Raw genomic sequence first — 23509 nt, 5'->3', positions numbered from 1 at the left:
GCATATCGGAAGTACCTTCGCGTAGCTCAATCAACTTCTCATATGGCGCGATTCAGTTCCTTATTCGTTAAGCCGCACTGAAGTGTATACGTTGCTTTTGCGTTTGCTTCTACCTTTTTGATAAGGTTCGCGTCCCAGTTCTCGAACGGTAGTGGCATGCCGGCGCCGTCAGTTGGTATTTCGAGCCCGGTCTTGGTGATCATCCAGACATCGAACTCGGTTTGTAGGTACGACTCCATTCGACCTTTCCAGTAGCCGAAGTCTTCGCCGGAGAAGAGCGGTGGTCGAGTGGTGCTATAGCCTTCTTGGAGAGCCATTGAATCTTGCACGAAAAAATGAGCAAAAAACTTGTCCCAGGACTTAATCCTGGATTAGTAGTGTGGTAGAAGGATAGAAAAAGAAATTTACGAGTTTCAAGAAAAAATAATAAAATAATAATAAAATATTATTAAAAAAATATTTAAAAATATTATTTCAAATTTTGTCAAATTCAATATTTTATCAATACTAATAAATTGTGAAAGGATGAAAATGTATTTTTCGAAAATAATTTTGGAGGGAATAGTGGTTGCACCAGTTCAAAGCGACCCCGCTCTGATACCAATTGTTGGATCGAGACCGCGCTATAGGGGGGGGTGAATAGCGCTCGTGGCTAAATTTTACGTTTATCGGAATCGTGAAAATATCGGAGTTAAAACACGCAGCGGAAAGTAAACAAACACACAAAGAGACAAGCTTTTTACTTCGTTCATAGCCTAAGGCGACTCCTACTCGAAGGCCCGCGATCCTTGATCGCTTCCGGTGGGCAACAACTATAATCACGATAGAAATTACAAATTACATTGAAAGTGTTGAAATAAACTTGTACCGACAACTTAAGAAAGAAGAAGATTGAAGCTCCGGGTCGTCGGAATGTCGCAGCAGCACTTCGGAATGACTTTGTTAGCAGCACGTTGAAGAGGGAAAGCTCAGAACTTGATTATGTTGAAGTGCTGGTCGAAACCCCCTTATAAAGGGTGTTCAAGGCGCCTTGAAGGCTGTTCAAGGCGCCTCCATGCTGCCGAGTCCTCCGCGTGGATCGAGCTTGAACTGGTCGAAGTTCATCTGCTTAAGGCACCTTAAACCTCACTCAAGGCACCTTCTGCCTTCTTCAAGGCGCCTCCAATGGTGCTTCGCAGCCAGCTCTAGCTTTGCACCCGAGGCGCCTCCAAGCTCCATGGAGGCGCCTCGGACACTGTTCATCCGAGGCTTTAGGTTGCTCCTTTGCACCTGCAAGATACGTTAGTCCCAAACATTATCCTGCAACACAAAGTTAGCACAATAAATATGATAAATGAAGAATAGGAAGTCTCCGGACTGTCCGAGTCTGACTTCGGGTTTCCAACCAGAAATCCTAGGTCGACTCGACGCCTACTATTCCCTCTACGGGGAACGCGTCCTCACCTACTCCACTCAGGAGATTTACCTGATGTCAGTCCGGTCCTCCAGACCGATTGGACTTTCCGCCTAGGGTTACCACCCCCTAGGACCTAGGGTTACCGCCCCTAGGGTTTTTCTCCACCTAGGGTTACCACCCCCTAGGACCTAAGGTTACCCCCCCTTAGGATTTTCCCTTGCCTAACCGCAGTTAGGACTTTCCTGAAACCTTATTTAACCATGTTAGATAACAAGGAATCTTAACTTTGAATCCTTTTGCCATTATCAAAACTGAGGTTCGATCGTCGGATGCTTACTGCACCAACAAATGGAAGGTAGTTCGCCGGACAGAAGCTTAAGAAATGGTGCGAAGGTTATGACATACAGCAAGCCTTCACTTCCGTGGCATACCCTCAGAGCAACGGGCAAGTAGAGGTCGCCAATCGGGAGATTCTTCAAATTCTACGCGCTCGGCTTGACCACGTCGGAGGTAGCTGGGTCGACGAGCTCCCGAGTGTGTTGTCAGCAATCTGCACGACCCCAAAGGAGGGAACCGGTGCGACTCCCTTCCACCTAGTGTACGGCGGCGAGGCAGTCGCCCCCGTAGAAGTCAGAGTGGAGTCCAATTGGGTGCAGCACTACGATGGAGACAACGCTGAGCGGAGGCTTTTGGAGCTGGACTGGGTGGATGAATTGTGCGCTAAAGTAGTTGTTCGGCTAATGGCGTACCAACAGCGGATGAAGCAAAACTACAATCGGAGGGTGATCCCAAGGTCCTTCTAGGTCGGCGATCTTGTCTGGAAGGAAGTGAAGCCAGTCGGCGATGTCACCAAGCCCGAAGCTCCACAGGTCGGGCCCTTCAAGGTCATGGAAAAGCTCCGCTCGAGAGCCTACTACTTGGAGGGTGAGGATGGAACACGATTCGAACGGCCGTGGAGTGCGAACCATCTCCAACCCTACCGAGCTGGATGAGAGATGAGTGAGTGAATAGCAATGTATTTATACATCGTTGTACATCCTCTTTGAATTTAGGATGAGAATAAAAGACAACAAGGTTTCTAAAACTATGAGCCAAACGACACATCAAACTGTCGAGTGGCGACGTTAAATATGAGTTTACATCAAATCGTCGAGCGGCGACATTAAACGCGGGTTTACATCAAATCGTCGAGTGGCGACATTAAACACGGGTCTACATCAAATCGTCGAGCGATGACGTTAAACCCTTATCTCCATCGACGGTCAAGTGGCGACCTTAAACTCTTGTCTCCATCGACGATCGAGCGGCGACCTTAAACCCGAGTCTTCACCAAATCATCGAGCGGCGACGTTAAACACGTATCTCCACCAACGGTCGAGCGGCGACCTTAAACTCGAGTCTTCACCTAATCATCGAGCGGCGACGTTAAACGCATGTCTTCATCAGTGGTCGAGCGTCGACCTTAAACTCGAGACTTCACCAAATCGTCGAGCGACGACGTTAAACACTGGAGGTAAAACTTCCTTTGTATTCATTAACAGTCGAGTGGCGACCTTAAACCAGAGTATACTTTGGCCGTCGAGCGGCGACGTTAAAACTGTGTCTATGTTAACCGTCGAACGACCTACTGCAAAAACAAGCCATCAGATACACATCCCGTTCAAGAGTAGGCATCAAAATACTGAATTAACTTTGAAAATAAGTCATGGCCGATCGGAAGAGACGTAGACACAAAGTAGTGGAAAGCTAAAGATAAAAGCTTTGTCGAATGGGCGAGCATGCATTCAAACTTTAAAATTTTACAAGAACGCTCTGCCTTACTTAAGATAATCTAAAGCGTCATCGGGAAGCGACGAGGTAAGCTTGTCACGACTAATGGCGCTATCCGTCAGAGTGGCGGGAAGATGACCACCTTCCTTGAGTTGGTTGAGCGTCTCGTCGATCGCGAGGTCAAAAGGTTGAAGGGCCCGATCAACGACCTTGTCGTTGAATGCGTCCGAGCGGATGTAATTCTTCTTCATCACTTCGAACCGACTTTGCTCGGCGTCTTGATAAATCTTCATTACTGCTTGGGATCCCTCCAGTTCAGCCTTCACTGTTTTGAGCTCACCATCTTTGGTGGCGAGCTGGCCCCATAAGGATGTTTCTTCGGTCGACCGACTAACACACTCAACGACCAAGAAGTCTTCGGCCCAGGCCTCCTTATTTTTCAGATCTAAATCCTCGATGGCCTGGTTCTTCCTTGCATTGGCCGACTCGATCTTCTTGTCGAAGGTGGTAACCTGTTTATTGAGCTGACCCAGCATAACCTCCTGGTCTGCGGTCTTTAACCGCTCGGCCTCCAGCAGTTTGTTGCTCTTCTCCAAGTCGGCCTTCAGCTTGGCCACTTCTTATGGGTCTGCTCGAAACCTTTAGTTTCTTGAACTCGTCCTCCAAATATGTGAGTCTGTGTCACATGGTCAGGCTCTCCACCCAATACTACGAACAAGAAAAAGGTCAGCGCCGATCAGAGGTAAAGTAATTACAATAAAAACTACTTACTCTAGTTGACATTTGTTGGAACCCCAAGGTTGTTTTGATGTGATCAAACAAGTTAAGTTAGGTCTTGTTGTGGTTAACCCTGTGTCTAAGTGTGCGGGAGCTTAGGAGCACAGGATGCGGGCAAAAGATACAACTAGCGTGAAGGACAACACGAGAGAGAGCCGATAGGCTCGGTGCGTCTGAGGGATGAGGTGTTGCGAAAGAGTACACTGGTGGACGAGAAGAGAGCGTGCGGTGTTTTCAAGGGACGAGATGTCGGAGCGGAAGATTGCTTGAGGAGGAAAAGACACAGCTAGCGAGAAGGTTGGCACAGGAGAGAGCCGATGGGCTCGGTGCGTCTGAGGGATGGAGAACTGCAAAAGAGTACGCTAGCAGACGAGAAGGAAGCACGTGATGATTCTGAGGGACGAGAAGCCAGAGCGGAAGGTTGCTCGAAAAGGTCGAAAGTTGGGTTCGGATGAGCCCTATTCCGGATGGCCGAGATCACACAAGCTAGCAAACCTAGAGCGGAAGACCCGGACCGAGACGAGCAGAACCAAAGCAGAGGGCTCGGACCGAAAAAGTCAACTAGGTTGACTTTGAGGGTACAGGTGCCCGAAACCCAAACTTTATCGCCATCGACGTTAACTTTGACCAACACGTCGGGGATAGATTTCTATCTCACTCCAGGCACCTGGAACGCTTCCAGGCGCCTCGACCAAGGCTAATACAACCTTGGTCTAGAAGATAAAAAATAACAAGCATTCTTGCATACAACACTTGTACACACTTTAGTTTTCATTTAGCTTCATCTTTCTGTGCTTTCATTGCTGTAAGAGGCTTCTCTGTCTGAAGGAGATACTTAGTGCGATTCATTTCCTTAGATTAACAACCTCCCCGGTTGTAACTAAGTAAAAAAAACTGTGAGCCTCGTCTTTTAGTTTATTTATTTATTTCATTCTATGCAAGTGTTCTTTTAAGTCTGAGAAGGATATTTTTGTTTTATTTGTGTAGGGCTATTCAACCTCCCTTCTAGCCAGCTAAACGGTCCCAACAACATTTGGGTGTGACTGTTGGCGAGCACGCCTGGAGGCATCACCGCTGCTTGGGCTCTTGCTTCCTCCCAGAATTTGGTGAGCGGCCCCCGGATGATGATTTGGTGCTCAGGGGTTAGAGACGCGAGGCTCGGCTCGCTGTAGTCCTCCGTGGGCAGATGGAGGATCGCCATGATTGATTGTCGGTCGCTTGGGGCTGATTGCATCGAGGCTGCCTGGCCGGCGGGTCGGGACGTGGACGCTGAGTGAATGTCGGATCTCAGTACCCTCGATGGCTGTGAGGGTGGTGGCAGGAAGGCCATGGGCTCTGCGATGACAACCCCCTGTGGCAGTTCGGCTATAGAGGGCATCAGTCAGACGATGCAGCTGCCTCAGTCTCGGGGATCGGACTTGGGGCCGAGGTCTCGACCAGTTCGGCGATCCTCATAGCTGAGGAAGCCAAGTACGAGGACTCTGCTCGACGCCTCTTGCGCCTTGAGAGTGGCTCTCTTGAGGAAGTCGATCCCTTGGCCTGGGTGACAGGGAGCCGCTCGGAGGGTTGTTGTGATCCACCAGCCGCTTCAACGCTGGGCGTTTGGCTAGCTGCTCCGCTCGCCACGACGGGGGCCACCTCTCTCCCGTCCTGTGGATCTTCCTTGGAGCCGACCGACTGCAGACCGCGGCTCACCAGTTCTTCAATAGCTGCCACATTGATAGCGGCGTCCCTGAGCTTCACTTTGCCGGCCAGACGAGCGCTCAACATGACTTTGGGTGCAAAAGGGGAAGAAAAATCAGTTAGAATCAAAGGAAGGACGTAAAGTAGTTTCATACCTAGGCTAGTCGGGAGCCGTGTGTGGATCGGACTCTGGCCAAAAATGTAGAGGACACCCTCAAGCAGCAACTTGTGGATGTCATACTTTTGACCGGCTAACATCGCCGCAGTATTCAAAAAGTCCGATTAGGCTCTTGTATCTTTTCAGTGGGGGCTGAGGCGCCACTTCAAGCTGCCAATCGGTCAAGCAGTCTGGCCGCTCAGGAAGATGCATAAAAAAGGAATACTCCTTCCAGTATTTATTGGAAGTCGACATTTTATCAAAGAAAACTAAACATATCCGAGACTAGAAAAGGAAGGTCCCCGGCTCGGGCTGCTTAGGGTAATAAAAATAATGGAAAACCCAGGGAATGAGAGGGATGTCGTGCAGCCGGAACAAGACAACAACACTGCACAGCAGACGGAAAGAGTTCGACACGAGTTGGGGAAGGGAAATGCGAAATTATTTACAGACTACAAGAATGAAGGGATGAATAGGGAACCGTAGACCAGCGGTGAAGTGATCTCTGAACAAACAAATGTAGCCGGTCGACGAAGAGTTAGGCCGATTGGACGGGCAGAATGATTTCATGATCGGACGGAATTTCAAAAGCATTTCTTAGGCTCTCAGCATCGCCTTCATCAAACCTAGACTCCATGGTTGTGTACCAGAGCCCAGGGACAGAGGCTGACGGCTATGAAGAGCTTGTCATTGCAACAAAGAGAAAACAATGAAGAAATGCGATCGAAAGAGCAAAAAGGCCGCTAGAAGGTCACCAAAATAGGAAGAAAGGCAGTAAAGCTCAAAGGTAGAAGCGACGAGAAAGAGAGCTTACTGGAAAGAGATCGCCAGGAAAGAAACGTGAGGAATCGCTGGAGCAAATCGCACAGGAATAGGGAGCAAGGTCACCGGAAGTGTTGGTTGCTACTTGAAATATCGTACTGGTTTCCCTGTATAAAAATTTTGTACAAGTCCTAAACCATTCCTAATAACTTATTGTGTTCTTTAGAAATTAATTTTGGAATCACAAACAGAACTTAACATTATTGATTCCAAATTCAACTTATCTATTCTTCGAGATTTAGACTCGGATTGCAAATGATGTTTAACATTATTAATTCAAATCCACCCATGTTACAAATTCGATTAAATATTTATTTCAAAGATCGGCTTCCAGGTTAAACATGGCGAGGCACTAGACCTTCTTGGGTATGGGATCATCCACCACTTCCTAGACAAAGCCTTTCAACGAAATTCAATATTTAATTTCCTTATAGTAACCCTAGGTTTAGCCATTAAGAACAATCAAATCACAAGATCAAAAAATAAAAGAAACATAAACTCGAATCATTAATTCGAAACTTAGAATCGTTAGCCTCTTGTGTTTGGTATTTCAAAATCCATACAAAGAAAACTAGTATGATGCGGAATAAAACTACTAGTTATACCTTTCTTTGTAAGCAACAACCTCTTGATCTTCTATTGTATTCCTCTTCTTTTCTTGGAGGTCGTGTGGGCGACGATCTACCAAGAAGAAAACCACCAAAGCCTTCCTTGCTTCCAAGTTTCGGCCACCACCACAATACTCCAAGGGATGCTAGAAAACAATGTCTCCTTTCTCTACTTCTTCACCTCCAAACTACCGGCCACCAAGAGCTCCACAAGAGATGATGCCGCCGGCCACAATGAAGAAGAGAAAGAGAAGAGGTAGGGTTGGACACCAAGGATGGAGGAGAGGAACAATAGAATAAGTTGTGTCTCATGAAGGCACCCTCTCACCCTCTTTTATATTCCTTGGTGAATCCAAAAAAGGAAAGTTTTATAACAAAAATAAAACTTCCTTTTATTCCTCTCTATGGCCGACCACACCTTGTTTAATCATACAAGGAAAGATTTTAAATAAAAAATAAAATCTCTCTTTTATAAATCTCTTTTGTGGTTGGCTATAAAAGGAATGTTTTATAAATTAAAATCTCTCTCTTTTAAATCCTTTTATAGATATCTATAAAAGATAAGATTTAAAAATAAAACTCCTTTTATATCATGGTTATAAAAAAATAAAGTTTTGTCAAAAAATTAAAATCTTTCTTTCATATTATAGATAACTACAAATAAGGAAAGATATCTAATCTCTCTTTTAATCCTTTGTAGAAAATCTATAAAATGAAAGATTTTAAAATTTAAAACTCTCTTTTAAAACCATGTGGATAAAAACATAAACGGAAAGCTTTTATCAAAATTTTATTTTTAATAAAAACCCTCTTCCCTTTGCATACTTGGTCGGCCCCTTGCTTGGGCACCAAGCAAGGCTTGGCCGACCCTAGCCTTAGCTCCAAGCTTGGCTTGGTCGACCCCTTGCTTGGGCTCCAAGCAAAGATAGGGGTCGGCCCCTAGCATGGGCTAAGAGGCTAGGCTTTGAGTGGATATAAGGCTATATATAAGAGGCTACAATAGGGACCGGGAGGAGGAATTGGTTTTAGTCTCCCGATGAACTTGAGCTTCCCGTGTTCGCCCCGAACACCCAACTCGAGTTCATCAATAATAACTTATACCACTAAAGAGTTATTATTGAATTGCCGCACCAATCTCAAATTACATTTTGGTCTCCTTCTTATCATGAGTGTGTTAGTCTCCCTGTGTTTAAGATATTGAATGCCCACTAATTAATTGAGTTACTGATAATTCACTTAATTAATATCTAGCTCCAAGAGTAGTACCACTCAACCTTATCGTCATATCGGACTAAGTCCACCTGCAGGGTTTACATGACAATCCTTATGAACTTCTCAAGGGGACATTTGACCAACATAGATTACTAGGACACAGTTTCATTCTATAATCAACAACACACCATATAGATAATATTATTTCCCAACTTATCGGATCTATTGATTTATCGAACTAAATCACACCCTTTGATTAATTAAAGAACTAAATATTAAGTATACACGCTTGTTATTATATCATGATTAAGAGTACACACTTCCATAATAATAGAGGTATTATTCTTTTATATAGTCAGGATAAAAAGATACTACCTCAAATGGTCCTGCTCAATACACTCAGAGTGTACTAGTGTAACTTTATAGTTAAGATAAACTAATACTAAATTACACTACGACTATTCCAATGGTTTGTTCCTATCCATCTTAGTCGTGAGCTACTGTTTATAATTTATAAGGAACCGATAACATGATCTTCTGTGTGTGACATTACACATAATGTTATCTACAATATAAATTAATTGAACAACTATACTTAGCATATAAATGTAGACATTTGACCAATGTAATTGTTCTTTCATATATAATGTAATTCTTTATTTCAAAATAAATGTTTATAAAAAGCTAGGCTTTTAGTATACACTCTAATAGGAAGCACGCGGAGAAGGTAAAGTGTGCGAAGGAAGCGACACAATGGGCTTATAAGCTTTAGGGTCGGCCGACCGGAGCCGTCTAATCTAGGTCATGGAAACCGAGACAGAGATCGAGCCGTTGATTTTAAACCGACAAGCGTCACATCGGTGCCTATCACGTCAGGCGTGCGGCGGTAGTGGGTGTAACACGTGGCACATTCCCACGTGTCAGTATTTAATGAGCGCCATTAACAGGCATGGGGCACACTCAACCTTAATGCGCTAAGATTTGCATAACTTCCCAGAAATCCGAGTGACATAAGCGCCGATCGCGCTCATCCAGAGAGGCCGAAGGAAGAATTTTCCAAGTACGGATACTAGTGGTGCCGATCGGCTTGAGGGAGCAGATCTACGGTCGGTCGACAATCTTCAGCAGCCGACTGGCAAGAAGTAGTCACATGGCAGAATCGCCTGGCCGTGTAAGGCGATCGAAGCCCAGGGAGAGTTAAAGCTAATCGGGAAATAGAACTTCACTAACAAATTTTAGTTGGTCGGACTTGCAGCCTCCTTCGACTAGACTTGAGAGGGAGGCATGTGATGCAGTGATAAGGATGGGCCCACCTTGTGAGGGGTCATTGCCACAGTGGAGGTCAAAGTCAAGGCGGTCAATGTGCCGATGGCACCAGCTGATCGGGCGAGCAAGTCGCCCGATCGAGGAAAGAAAGGCCTGATCCAACATCTTATACAGCTTGGTCACATGTCGAGCACCCGACGCTCAATGAAGGAGAAGTCACCAAGGTTATGCGAAAGGCATGCCGAGTGGCTATACCACTCGGCCTTACATCAGTACTTGTAGCAACGGAGCAGAGTTACAGCCGAGCAGACTACACATAGAAATAGCAATGTTATGGTCGAGCATCTATCCCGCTCGGTCAGGCAACGGGCTCATCAGCCAACTGGACAATGGAAGTAACTGTCGAGCAGCATCCCGCTCAGCCAGGTAGTAGATCATCAACCGAACAGCCAGTAGAGACCCAAGTCGAGCGGCATCCTGCTTGACCCAGCAACAGACAACAACACCATCTTCCGATATCCTTTTGGGAGCTAGTGTCATCGACAGGCGGCATGGTCAGATAGAAGATCGTCTGATGGAAGCTTCCACTGTCACTTTAGAGATATGCTCGGCTTGTTAAGGTACTGTGTCAGGGATACTTTACTGGCACATCTTTTCAAGGAATGTTTTGAGAAACACGCACGCCTTGGGAAGTGTGCATGCGCGCTACATGCGCTCTCTATAAAGAGGGACCAAGCTTCAACAGAGGTATGCGCACTACTATTGCTGCTACTCCTCACTTGTTTCCTTATTTTGCTGCTTCCACATCGCCGGTGACTGACTTGAGCGTCGGAGGACCAACGTCGAGGACCCCTTCCCTGGCTCGGCACTGACGTAGTTGTGGTTGCAGGTTTGAGTGGAGTCTACATGCGGTCAACAGGAGCGCCACATCCTCAGCTTCCGTCACCTCGACTTTCGGACAGGATCACTCCATTTCTTCATCTATTGTAACTTTCCATTTTTCTCTAACTGAGTGTCCCAATGCTTCCTTAACCATCTAAGGTTCCTCATCATCAATTAGGAGAATCATTAATGGCTCATTCTCAATGTCAAACCTTCTCCAAAGAATAATATGACAACTACTTCTTCATAGGTTTGACCGTTGAGAAACTAAATTATTAATCGACAAATCACTTCGACTAGGCTGATTAGATTCAGGCATCTCTTGTGATATCTAATTTGTTGGCAAAGGAACATTATCCTCCTCCTCTATCACAAATAAAAGAATTACCTCATCAACTTCACCTATCATTAGGAACTCCGTTTCGAGAAAAATAGCGTCTTTATACTCTATTTCAAAGATGGTTTCATCTTATTACTCACAAATGAAAACATAACCCTTAGAAGTATTAGAATACCTTACAAAGATACACTTCTTACCCCTTAGTCTTAATTTTTCATATTTGTGATTCTTATCATGAACATAAGCAACTGACCCCCCACGATCTCACATTATTCAAATATAATTTTCTGTTTGTCTAACGTTCATATGGGATAGATGGAATATATTTAGAAGACGCTCGGTTAAGTATATAAGTTATAACTAATAATGCATCTCTCGAATAGGAAATTTGTAAATTATCGTCCAATTTCTTCCTTTAGCAACCCCATTTTGCTATGGAGTTCTATGGATAGTTAGTTGCCTAATAATCCCTTTGTTATTATCTATTATCTTGAATTGATCAAACAAATATTCACCTCCATGATCAGTGCATAAGATTTTAATCTTATGTTCTAATTGATTACCAATTTAGTTCAAATAACGATTGAAGTAATTGTAGGACCGTTGCGGCCAGCTAGAAGGGGGGTTGAATATCCCTGCAAAACAAAAACAAAAAATACCCTTCTCGAACTCTTAAACTAACACTTGTAAATTAAAGTAAGCAGAAAGTAAATCAGAGAAATGAGGCACCGGATTTGACTTGGTTACAACCAAGGAGGTTGTTAATCCAAGGAATATCGCATTAGTATCTCCTTCGGGCGGAGAAGCCTCTTACAGCAGTGAAAGCGCAAAATAAAGAAGCTAAACTAAAATTGAAGAGTACAAGCGTTGGAAATGAATTGCTCTGTGTTGTTGAAAGCTTCTGGACCAAGGCTATATTTATAGCCTTGGTCGGGGCGCCTGGAGGGTTCTGGGCGCCCTAGGGGAGATAAATTTTATCCCCCAACGTTCAGATCGAGTTTTGACTCGATCTGGTTAAATATCAACTTTCAGGCGCCCCGGTACGTTCCGGGCGCCCCGGAGGGGTCAGGGCGCCCCGATACGTTTCGGGCGCCCCAGTCAGCTCCGGGCACCCCGGACCCAAAAGTCAACTTCGGTTGACTTTTTCAGTTCGGGTCCTCTGCTTCGGCTCTGGTCGCCTCGGTCCGGGTCTTCAACTCCAGATCCGCTCGCTTGGGTGATCTCAAACATCCGAAAAAGGACTCACCTGAACCCAACTTTCGGTCTTCTCAAGTGGGCTTCCGCTTCGGCTTCTCATCCCTCGGAATCACCGCGTGTTTCCTTCTCGTCTGCCGGCGTACTCATTCGCAATCTTCATCCCTCGGACGCACCATGTGTCGTCCTTCTCGCTAGCTGCGTCTCTTGCTCCTCGAGCAGTCTTCCGCTCCAACTTTCATCCCTCGGAACCACCGCACGCTTATCATCCGCAGGTGTACTCTTCCGCAGTGCTTCGTCCCTCGGACACACCGCGTGTCGTCCTTCTCGTTAGCTACATCTTCCGCTCGACTACCTGTGCTCCTAAGCTTCTGCACACTTAGACACAAGGTTAGAAACACACAGGACTTAACTTAACTTTGTTGATCACACCAAAATAACCTTAGGGTTCCAACAATCTCCCCCTTTTTGGTGTGAGCAACCCAAGTTAAGCTAGGGTAAAAATAGACATAAAATAAACTTAACTAAATTTGTAATTAAGTGCAAAAATAAAACAAGTTAAATTTTAGTCTACCTTACCTCCCCCTAGACTTATACTTGTTCTTCTCCCCCTTTGATCACATAAAAAAATGGGGTTGAAAAAAAATCTAAGGGTAAAAATGTAGAAAATTTTGAGATCCTTAAAATTTTTTTGCAATATTAAACAGTCTTTGAAGAAAAATTTTTAAGTAAAATTTTAAGAAAATTTTCTATGTGAAATTATAAGAAAAGATTCTAACTTAGACAGCTTTTGTAAAAAAAACTTAAGCAGAAATTTTTAATTTCAGAATAGCTTTTTACTTAGGCAAAAAAATCTCTTCTGAAAATTTTTTTAAGTATAAAGGAAATTTTTTCTAAGAGAAAAATAAAAAAAAATTCTAAGTTAAAAAAATATTTTTGAAAACAAATTTAAGTCTTTGCAAAAAAAAATTATTTTTGAAAAAAAATCCTAACTTAAGATTTTTCTAAGTATAAAAATATTTTGAAAAAAAATGTTTGAAAAACTTTAAAAGCATTAACTAATTCTAATTTTAATGCTTTGACCGAAAGTTAATTAAACATTTATTTCAATATTTTTGTTTCCAGGTTGTGGCGAGGCGCTAGGCCTTCTTGGTTATTGGAGCAACAACCACTTCCTTAGACAAAGCCTCATAGAAAAATTCACTGTTTAATTTTCTCACTGAAAGCATTAATTTCGTTTAAGATTTAGACTAAGCAAGATTTAGGAACCCAATATAGGTTCCAACCTACTGGATTAACTAAATATTTCTTAGGTACATATTTTCTTGAAATATTCCTAATTTATCCCTGGTGATATCTATAATACCAATTTAAATTTTTAAATTTTCTAAAATTAGATGAGCATGAATGGTTCTTCAAATTATCTACTTGAATTTTCAGATCTTTATTTTCTGATTTCAATTTCTCATTTTCTAATTTTGATTTGTGTAATTCTTCTAAGGGACAAGATTTAGCCAAAATTATTTTTAAGTTTTTAATCTCCTTTTTTAATTTGTAATAGTCTTTTGTTAATAGTTTAACAAACTTAAAGAGTTTATTAGGAGGAAGTGATTGTACCTCACTTACCTTGTCGATCTCGTTGTCCGTTTCTCCCCCTGAACTGCTGCTTTCTTCTGACATGGCTCCCCCTTCATCGATGCTCTCGATGCTCATTTCGGAAGAGCTTAACTCGCAGTCGTCGTCTTGATGACTTGCCATTAGAGCAAGTTCGGAGAATGCCTCGACTTTCGACTCCGACGACGTATCGTCCCACGTCGCCTTTAGGGCCTTTCGCTTTTGGATTGACTTCTTACCCTTCTCCTTGTCCTTGTTCTTCAGCTTGGGGCAGTTGTCCTTGACGTGCCCTTCTTCGTCGCAGTGGTAGCAGTGGATCACCCTTTTCTTTCTACCCTGTGGATGGTTAAGTTTTCTAGAATTGCATAACTTCTTAAATCACCTTACCATCATTACCATTTCCTCGTCGTCAAGAAAAGACTCCGTCTCAGGTTCGTCTCTCGATGCTTTGAGGGTGACATTGTTCTTGGGCTCCTTCATTCCTGCACATCTTGACTCATGCACTTCAAATGTTAAAAAGAATTCTTCTAACAAATTTTTTTCTAAATCTTTAGAAATGTAAAATGCATCTACTAATGATGCTCATTTGGTATTTCTAAGAAAGGAATTTAAAGTGTACCTTAGCGAATCCCGGTTACTTACCTTTTCTTCGAGATTCGAGAGTCCGGTGATGATCTCCTTGATTCTTAAGTGCAGGTGCGCAACTGTCTCGTCTTCCCCAAGTTGCATGCTGGTGAGTTGATTGCGAAGTAGATCTCTTCCGGCGAGCTTGACTTCTGACGTCCCTTCATGCAGCTCGAGAAACTTCTCCCAAAGTTCCTTTGCCAAGTCGTAGTTCCCGATCCTGTTGACTTCTTGAGGCGAAAGAACGCTTAGCAGATGGTATTCTGCTTTGTCGTTCGCCACGAAGTCGGCCTGCTCCTTTTTCGTCCAATTGGATTTCTCCTTACCTTCTGGTGCTGTAAAACCAAATTCCATTGTAAGCATTAATTCAAAATCGGTGGTAAAGAATACCTGCATCAGCTTTTTCCAAGAGGCGAAATCCCCTTCGAATTTCGGTGGGTGGATGCTTGGTTCGGCCATCTCGTTGCTTCGTTCAGCGATTAGTCCTCCTGAAACGCCTCGGCTCTGATACCACTTGTAGGATCGTTGCGGCTGGCTAGAAGGGGGGTTGAATAGCTCTACAAAACAAAAACAAAAAACATCCTTCTCGAACTCTTAAACTAACACTTGTAAATTAAAGTAAGCAGAAAGTAAATCAGAGAAATGAGGTACCGGATTTGACTTGGTTACAACCAAGGAGGTTGTTAATCCAAGGAATATCGCACTAGTATCTCCTTCGAGTGGAGAAGCCTCTTACAGCAGTGAAAGCGCAAAATAAAGAAGCTAAACTAAAACTGAAGCGTACAAGCGTTGGAAATGAATTGCTCTATGTTGTTGAAATCTTCTGGACCAAGGCTATATTTATAGCCTTGGTCGGGACGCCTGGAGGGTTCCGGGCGTCCCGGGGGGATAAATTTTATCCCCCAACATTCAGATCGAGTTTTGACTCGATTTGGTCAAATATCAACTTCCGGGCACCCCGGTACGTTCCGGGCGCCCCGGTCAGCTCCGGGCGCCCCGGATCCAAAAGTCAACTCCAATTGACTTTTTTGATCTGGGTCCTCTGCTCCGGCTCTAGTCACCTCGGTCCGGGTCTTCAGCTCCGGATCCGCTCGCTTAGGTGATCTCAGACATCCGGAAAAGGGCTCACCTGAACCCAACTTCCGGTCTTCTCGAGTGGGCTTCCGCTCCGACTTCTCGTCCCTCGGAATCGCCGCGTGTTTCCTTCTCGTCCGCCGGCGTACTCATCCGCAGTCTTCGTCCCTCGGACGCACCACGTGTCGTCCTTCTCGCTAGCTATGTCTCTTGCTCCTCGAGCAGTCTTCCACTCCGGCTTTCGTCCCTCGGAACCACCGCACGCTTCCTTCTCGTCCGCCAGTGTACTCTTCCGCAACGCCTCGTCCCTCGGACGCACCGCGTGTCGTCCTTCTTGTTAGCTGTGTCTTCCGCTCGACTATCTGTGCTCCTAAACTCCTGCACACTTAGACACAAGGTTAGAAACACACAGGACCTAACTTAACTTGTTGATCACATCAAAACAACGTTGGGGTTCCAACAGTAATCTAATACTTCAAATTTATGAGAGATCAAATATGCATGACCAAAATGTATAAAGTCATCAATAAATGTAATGGAATAAGAACTTTTATATCTAGTATTCACATTCATTAGACAACAAATATCTAAATAAATTAATTGAAATGGTTATTCAGCCCTAATAGACTTACGAAATGATTTTCTAGTTGCTTTTCTAGCAAGACAATGCTAACATATAAACAAGTTAATTTTAGCACGAGTATTGAGCATACCATCTTTAGCTAATATATTCATTTGTTCTTGTCTTATATATCCTAATTTAGTATTCTAAACTTTACCATTTACATCAACATTGCTAGTAAGAGCAATGTTTAAAAAATAAACATTAGTGTCATAATTATTTGGTTCTACATCAAGAATCATGTAGTCATTTGATATATAGTCATATCCTATTAACATGGAGTTAATATTTAGTTCCACACAACGATTGTAAAAGTTTATACTATTGGTCCCTTGATGGCCGACAAGAGGGGAGGGGTGAATTGTCCTGCACAAACAAACTCAACCCTTTCTCGACTTATGGCCTAATTAAGAACACTTGTAATAAAAGTTAAGAGACTAATTAAACAGACAAAGACACAAGGAGACTTACTTGGTTTGTAATAAGAAGATTGCTAATCCAAGGAAAATTAAGCGCACTTTATGAAGATCTCCTTCGGGCGGAGTAGCCTCTTACAACATTAACAACTCACAATTAATAGTAGAACAGAAAAAAAGGAATTACAAGTTGTTATTTGATTTACTGAAATCATGGCTATATTTATAGCACTGTTCCGAGCGCCTGAAAAGGTTCCGGGTGCCTGAAGTGAGATAGAATTCTATCCTCGACGTGTTGGTCAATGTACACATCGAACTTGATAAAAGTTGAGTTTCGGGCGCCGCGCCCGGAATGGATATGGGTGCCTAGACCACAAAATTCAACATGCTTGACTTTTTCCGGTCCGGGCCCTCTACTCCGGTTCTGCTCGCCTCGGTCCGGGTCTTCCGCTCCGGCTCCGTTAGCTTGGGTGATTTCGATAATCCGAAATAGGGCTCATCCGAACCCAATTTCCGGCCTTCTCCTCGAGCAGGCTTCCGCTCCGGCTTCTCGTCCCTCGAATGTCGCGTACGTTCTTCTCGTCCACCGGTGTACTCTTCCGCGGCACCTAGTCCCTCGGACGCACCAGCTCCGTTGGCTCTCTCCCATGTCGTCCTTCTTGCTAGTCGCATCTTCCGCTCAACTTCCTGTGCTCCTAAGCTCTTGCACTTAGACACAGGGATCAAATCAAAATAGGACCTAACGTAACTTGGTTGATCACACCAAAAAAAGCCTTGGGGTACCAGCATATACAATCAGTGGTGGATCTAGGAATTCAATCATGGAGGGGTGGTCGCATTCTGAGCGTGACGATTTTTTTTTGAACAGTTAATAACTTCTATGTAATTAAAAAATATTTTTTAAATAACTTGCATACAAGAAAAAAAGGTACAATATTATGAAAAGAAACTCATACAATAATATTAAAATATTAAAGTAGTCTACTAACAAATACGTGACAATTGCATTCTTCGAGATTCCATATTCTGAAAACGTTGTAAAATTGGCTCATTGTCGACAGTATTAAAAACATCTTTCTCGATATAGACTATCAAACTATCATTCATCCATTCATCTCCAATCCTATTTCGCAAATCTGTTTTGACAATATTCATTGCCGAAAACACTCTTTCAACGGTTGCAGTAGCAACTAGAAGAAGTAAGGCTAGCTCAATCATCCGATAAACCAAAGGAAATACACGGTTCTTCATTGTTTCAATCATTTTCTTTGCAAGAGCTCCCAAATCTGAAATGCCTTCAAATCGTTCATCTGATATGACGTCATCAATATATGTTTCAAGCTCTTGTTCAACCAACATACGCTCATTCCAAGAAAAATCATCCTCATAAAAATGAACTAGACGCACTAACTTCTGTACATCAAATCTAGAGAACGAGTTCCTAGGATCAAGGCATGACATATAAATCAACAAATCTATAGTTGTTTCATAGAAATGACTATCCATCTCCTGTAGAATAATATCGATAACCTACAATTTAAAAATCAAACAACAAAAGTAAAAATTAATAAATATGTTACTGTTTAAAAGAATTTAATTGACGGTAAATAAAAAAAGAATTAAGAAGTTACCTCACAAAAGATTTCAACATGGAAGTAGTGATAAAAATTAGCATTTTTTCCATCTCTCTTCAAACGACTACGGCTGTTGATGTTATCTGTCATATTAATTATTTCAATGGAATGAGTGTTACAAAACTTCTTCACATCCTCAAGTAAAATATCCCATCCAGAATCTCTCAACTTTTGCAATTTGGATTTCACATTATTGATCAAACGCATCGTATTCACAATATTTTGATCTTTCTCTTGTAGAACGGTTGACAAATGATTTGTGATTGCCAATATACGTTTCATCAATAGTAGAATAAACACAAATTCATACCTCTCCATTCTTTCAACCAAAGTTCTACTTAAACCCTTAGAAGAACGATCACCATCATCAATCAAATTTTGAAGAACCTCTATAACAGATGGCCACATTTGTTTAATACGACATAAAGTTGAATGATGAGACCCCCATCGTGTATCTCCAGGTCTAGCTAGACTAGTTTCTTGGTTTAGTCCTCTACCAGAACTAATCTCTCCTCTTTCAAGAAGTTTAACTTTTCTGTCATGTTCAAGTTGTCGAAGTTTGTCGGCCCTTTTGCAAGATGATGCAGATGTGTTTACAATCGAACCAACAATCCACATGAAATCACAAACATATTGATTTGCTTGAGCAACAGCTACAACCACTAGCTGGAGTTGATGAGCAAAACAATGAACATACAATGCATACGGATTTTCTTTCATTATCAGTGACTTTAAAACATTAAATTCCCCAGACATATTTGAAGCACCATCATATTCTTGACCCCTCAATCTCGCCACTGACAAACCATATTTAGCAAATAAAGAGTCGATTGCCTCCTTCAAACAAGCAACTGTAGTTGTTGCAACATGAACTACAGCCATAAATCGTTCAATCACCTCTCCATGTTTGTTCACATATCTAATAACAACTGTCATTTGCTCTTTCACTGAACAGTCACGAGCCTTTAAAACAATGAACATACAATGCATACGGATTTTCTTTCATTATCAGTGACTTTAAAACATTAAATTCCCCAGCCATATTTGAAGCACCATCATATCCTTGACCCCTTAATCTCGCCACTGACAAACCATATTTAGCAAATAAAGAGTCGATTGCCTCCTTCAAACAAGTAGCTGTAGTTGTTGCAACATGAACTACAACCATAAATCGTTCAATCACCTCTCCATGTTTGTTCACATATCTAATAACAACTGCCATTTGCTCTTTCACTGAACAGACACGAGCCTCATCAAGTAGTAAAGTGAACCACCTATCTCCAAGATCAGTTAGAATAGCATTTGTGGTCTCAGCTGCACAAGCATTCACCAATTGCTTTTGAATTTTTGGAGCAATCATTTGATTATTTCCAGGTGCATTCATTCCAACAACTGCCGCAACTTCTGGACACTCTGAGCTATACCATTTGAGCAATTCTAAAAAATTGCCTCTATTGGATGATGTCGAAGACTCATCATGTCCCCGAAAAGGCAATCCTTGTAACAACAAAAATCGAATTACTTTTAAAATGGAAGTCAAGCGTTTGCGATAAACAACTTCAAGCTCATGTTTCCCCGATGAAAATGAATACTCCACACTTTGTCTTTGATTCTTGAAACCCTCAAACTGTATTCTTGCCTCATTGTGTGCACTACTAACTCCACCTACATGCTCCTTGAATTTTTCAATTGCTTTTTTCCAATTAATAAAACCAGATCTCGTAAACACATCATCTCCTCCAAACCCTATATTACTAGGTCTAAAAAGATAACACCAGAAACAAAAGGCTGCATCCTTTGAAACACTATACTCCAACCAATCACGGTCTTTAAACCAAACCTCTCTGAAACATCTATTGTCTTTACCCATTTTTTTCTTGGAAAATTATGGCCTCGAGGTTGACAAGGGCCCATAGCAACATATTCTTTTCGAATACGATCTCTAGCTCCAACATCATACTCTTCAATCAATTTTTGTAAACCAGGATCAACAACAATTTCTACTTCACTACTCAGATTTTCAATATTTTCAAATAAAATTTGCGGAGGAGGTGGTGGTGGTTGTGGTGCAGGAGTAGACTCTTCATTCGGAACACTAGACGATTCAATTGAACTCCTAGGCCTCTTTGCAAAATATTTCAACATTTTCTACAAATTATAATGTATGGGAAAAAATTATCAACATAAAGTAATGTGAACAATTTAACAATAACACAATTAAATTATTTAACATCATTCATCGACACAATTCTTTAAAAAAAATAAAATTAATTTAGCATAAATTATCAATATTCACAAATTACAATTAACTAACAGCTAATAAAAAAAACTAATTACATATTCAGAGTTTATAAAAAACTAAATTACAAATTATCCAATCATTAAATATACAAAATCTAAATTTTTAATTATCCAACAATCAAATATAAAAAACAACTAAACATTTAAACAATTAAAATTTTAAATTATTACTTGTATCATACATTGCAATCAAAAAATAATCAAACAATTATTAAAGAAATAAAATAAAATAAAATAAAATCTACTTACTTGAAGGCTGAAGGCCGAAGGCTGAAGGCCGAATCTTTGCCGCTTTGATCGACAATCGAAAGAGGGGGGAAAATAATCTTTGGGCGCAGGACTTTACCGCTTTGCTGCTTTGGTCGGCGCTTGGAGAGACAGAAGAAACAAAGGGCAAGATGTCAAGATCATAAGGTAAAGCCGTAAAAGTTTTGTGAGCGGCGGCGGAAACAAAACAAAAATCGAGCAGAGATAAATAAAAGTATAAAAAATAAATATGGAATGAAAACGTGTTAAACAAAAAAAATCAAGGAAACCTTTGAAAGTGTGTTCACACATATAAACCTTTGAAAGTGTGTTCACACATATAAAAAACCTAAACCTTTGAACGCGTTCACACATATAAAAAGCAACGCTTTCACACATATAAAAAGGTAAACTTTTGAATACGCGTCAATGTGAACACGTGGCTGTATAAAAGGACACGTGGTTTACAATTAACAAAATGCACTGTTCGTCTCTTCGGTGAGCCTGCGACTGCGATTTCTTCTTGTCACTGTGAAGAGTTTTTTTTACCGCCAACACCCGATTTTTTTTTTTGCTCCGCCGACAGGGGGGCGACCGCTTACAACATTGACAGCTCACAATTAAAGTAGTAGAAAAGTAAATGAATTCGTGTACCAGTGATGATCTGAACTATTGAAACCAGGATTCTATTTATAGTCTGCTAGTCGAATATGACCATTTGCTAACATGGTAGCTCCAGGTTCCTAAAAGGGTTCCGAGCGCCTGGGCACGGATAAAACTGTAATATTCTAAAAATATAAATAAAGATGTAAATAATTAAAATTAAATAATTTTAAGGAAAATAAATATATTCCAGTGGATAATTTATCAGGAAATAAGTTTATATGAATTTATGGTATTTACTGGATTTTTTTGGGGGATTTTAAAGGAATCATTTTATATTTTAAGGGGTATAAATAGGTAAAAGATAAAATCTGTTTGAAATACCTAATTAATGTTAGGAGTTGATTAAGTATATAAACCTAAGTTTAAAACTAAACCCTAAGTTTTAATTGCCTAAAATCATTCCTCCGCTCACCCCTCACTGATTCTCCTGCTCTCTGCCGTCGTAACCAAACCCTCCACCTGTGCCTAGGTCGATCGGCCAACACCACCACGCCGACGATCTCCTCGGTGGACAACTCCCCAAGTCGTAGATGCCCGTCACAACCCTTCATCTCCAGCGCGTCGTTCCGTGGCTAAGGTTCTCGTCAGCGACACAAGAAGGGGAAGGCAAGTAGATCTCCTTAGTAGGCATAGGATGGATGTTTCCTCGTGTAGGTCTGTAAACGATCCGAATGATGTCTCTGTCTCAACTCAATGTTTTTCCTTGATTTACTGCTCTGGATTTTTGAGATGTTGATTTGGTTTACGATATTTGCATTTTCTCCTTGTAATGGGTTTAATTCATCGGGATGGACTTGATGGTTTGTAATCGGATTGGTTTTCTTTCACTACCTTGGGAAGGATTTTTTATTACGGATCAGAATAAGAGGGTGTGGTTTAGTTTTGTTGTTGCTCTTGTTTTTCCTCAAGTTATCTAATATTTACGGGATAAAAGTAGTAGGTTGTAATCTGATTCAAGGTTGTTCTTACTTCTCACGATAGTCTTAGATTTCCAAACAGATTTCAGAAATTGAAGTCTGACTTCGATGATGCTTTCTCTTTCGTGTCAATCTCGAATTTCTAGAACAGAATTGGTAGGTGGTAGTTGGATTACGATGTTGCTCTTTCATGTCTTCAAAATAGCTTTGGTTTCCGGAATGGTTCATCTATCTGGGTTCCTATTTTTGCCTAATATTGATTCCAATTTCTTTTGGGACGGTTTTAGTTGGTGAAGATTTGTTTGTGTGTGTCTCCATTATTGCTTCACTTTCCTTCCATGAAGATTTCGGGTTTATAGTCTCGATTAGAAGATTGGGATTTGAGTTGGGGTTTCTAGTGTCGATTAGAAGGTTTCAGGTTCCTTCATACTTAGACACAAGGCATCAAACATACACAGGACCTAACTTAACTCGGTTGACCACATTAAAACTACTTGAGGTACCTACAATCTCTCCCTTTTTGATGTGCATTAACCCGAGTTAGAGTTAGGGTAAACATATAGACTTAATAAAATGTAAATTAAAATTAGAATTTTACAAACTACAAAATTATAAATATAACCTTCCCCTAGACTTAAGCTTTCATCTTTCATTCTCCCTCTTCGACCTTAGCAAAATAAAGTCAAGGAAAAAATAAAGTTAGATAAAAAAAAAATTGAAACTTGTTCTAAGGGTTAAGGAAACATAATTCAATGTAATTTTTTTTTAAAAAAAATATTTTTCTAAAAATATGAATTTCTAAGATTTAATAATCACACTTACAAATTTAATTTAAAAATAAGTTTAACATTTCAATTTTTTTTTTTTGAAAAATTCTCTTAAAGTTTAATAGAAGTATATGAAAATGCATAAAAATTTTTATGAAATTTTTAAAGTATTTTAACATAAGTAAAAAAATTTATACAAAAACATAGTTTTTGCAAGATAAATTTTAAAATTTTATTTTTATTCAAATAAATCTTCCAAATTTTTTTAAATATTGAGAACAGAATGCACAACTAATGAAAAATTAAATTTTTTAAAAATAAGTTTTCAAGACTTTTTAGTTTTAAAAATAAGGTTTTCGATAAATAATCCATAAAAAATTTATTATTTATTAAAAATTTACAAAAAAATATTTTCAAATAGAAATTAAATGACTCTATTACTATAAAAAAATTTGAATAAGAATTTTAAAGAGAAAGGTTTTACGAAAATCCTTTAAACAGACATGATTCTTTAAAAAAAA

Source organism: Zingiber officinale, chromosome 2A (assembly GCF_018446385.1).
Source record: "Zingiber officinale cultivar Zhangliang chromosome 2A, Zo_v1.1, whole genome shotgun sequence".
NCBI classification, from domain to species: domain Eukaryota; kingdom Viridiplantae; phylum Streptophyta; class Magnoliopsida; order Zingiberales; family Zingiberaceae; genus Zingiber; species Zingiber officinale.
Note: the sequence above shows the minus strand (reverse complement) of the source record.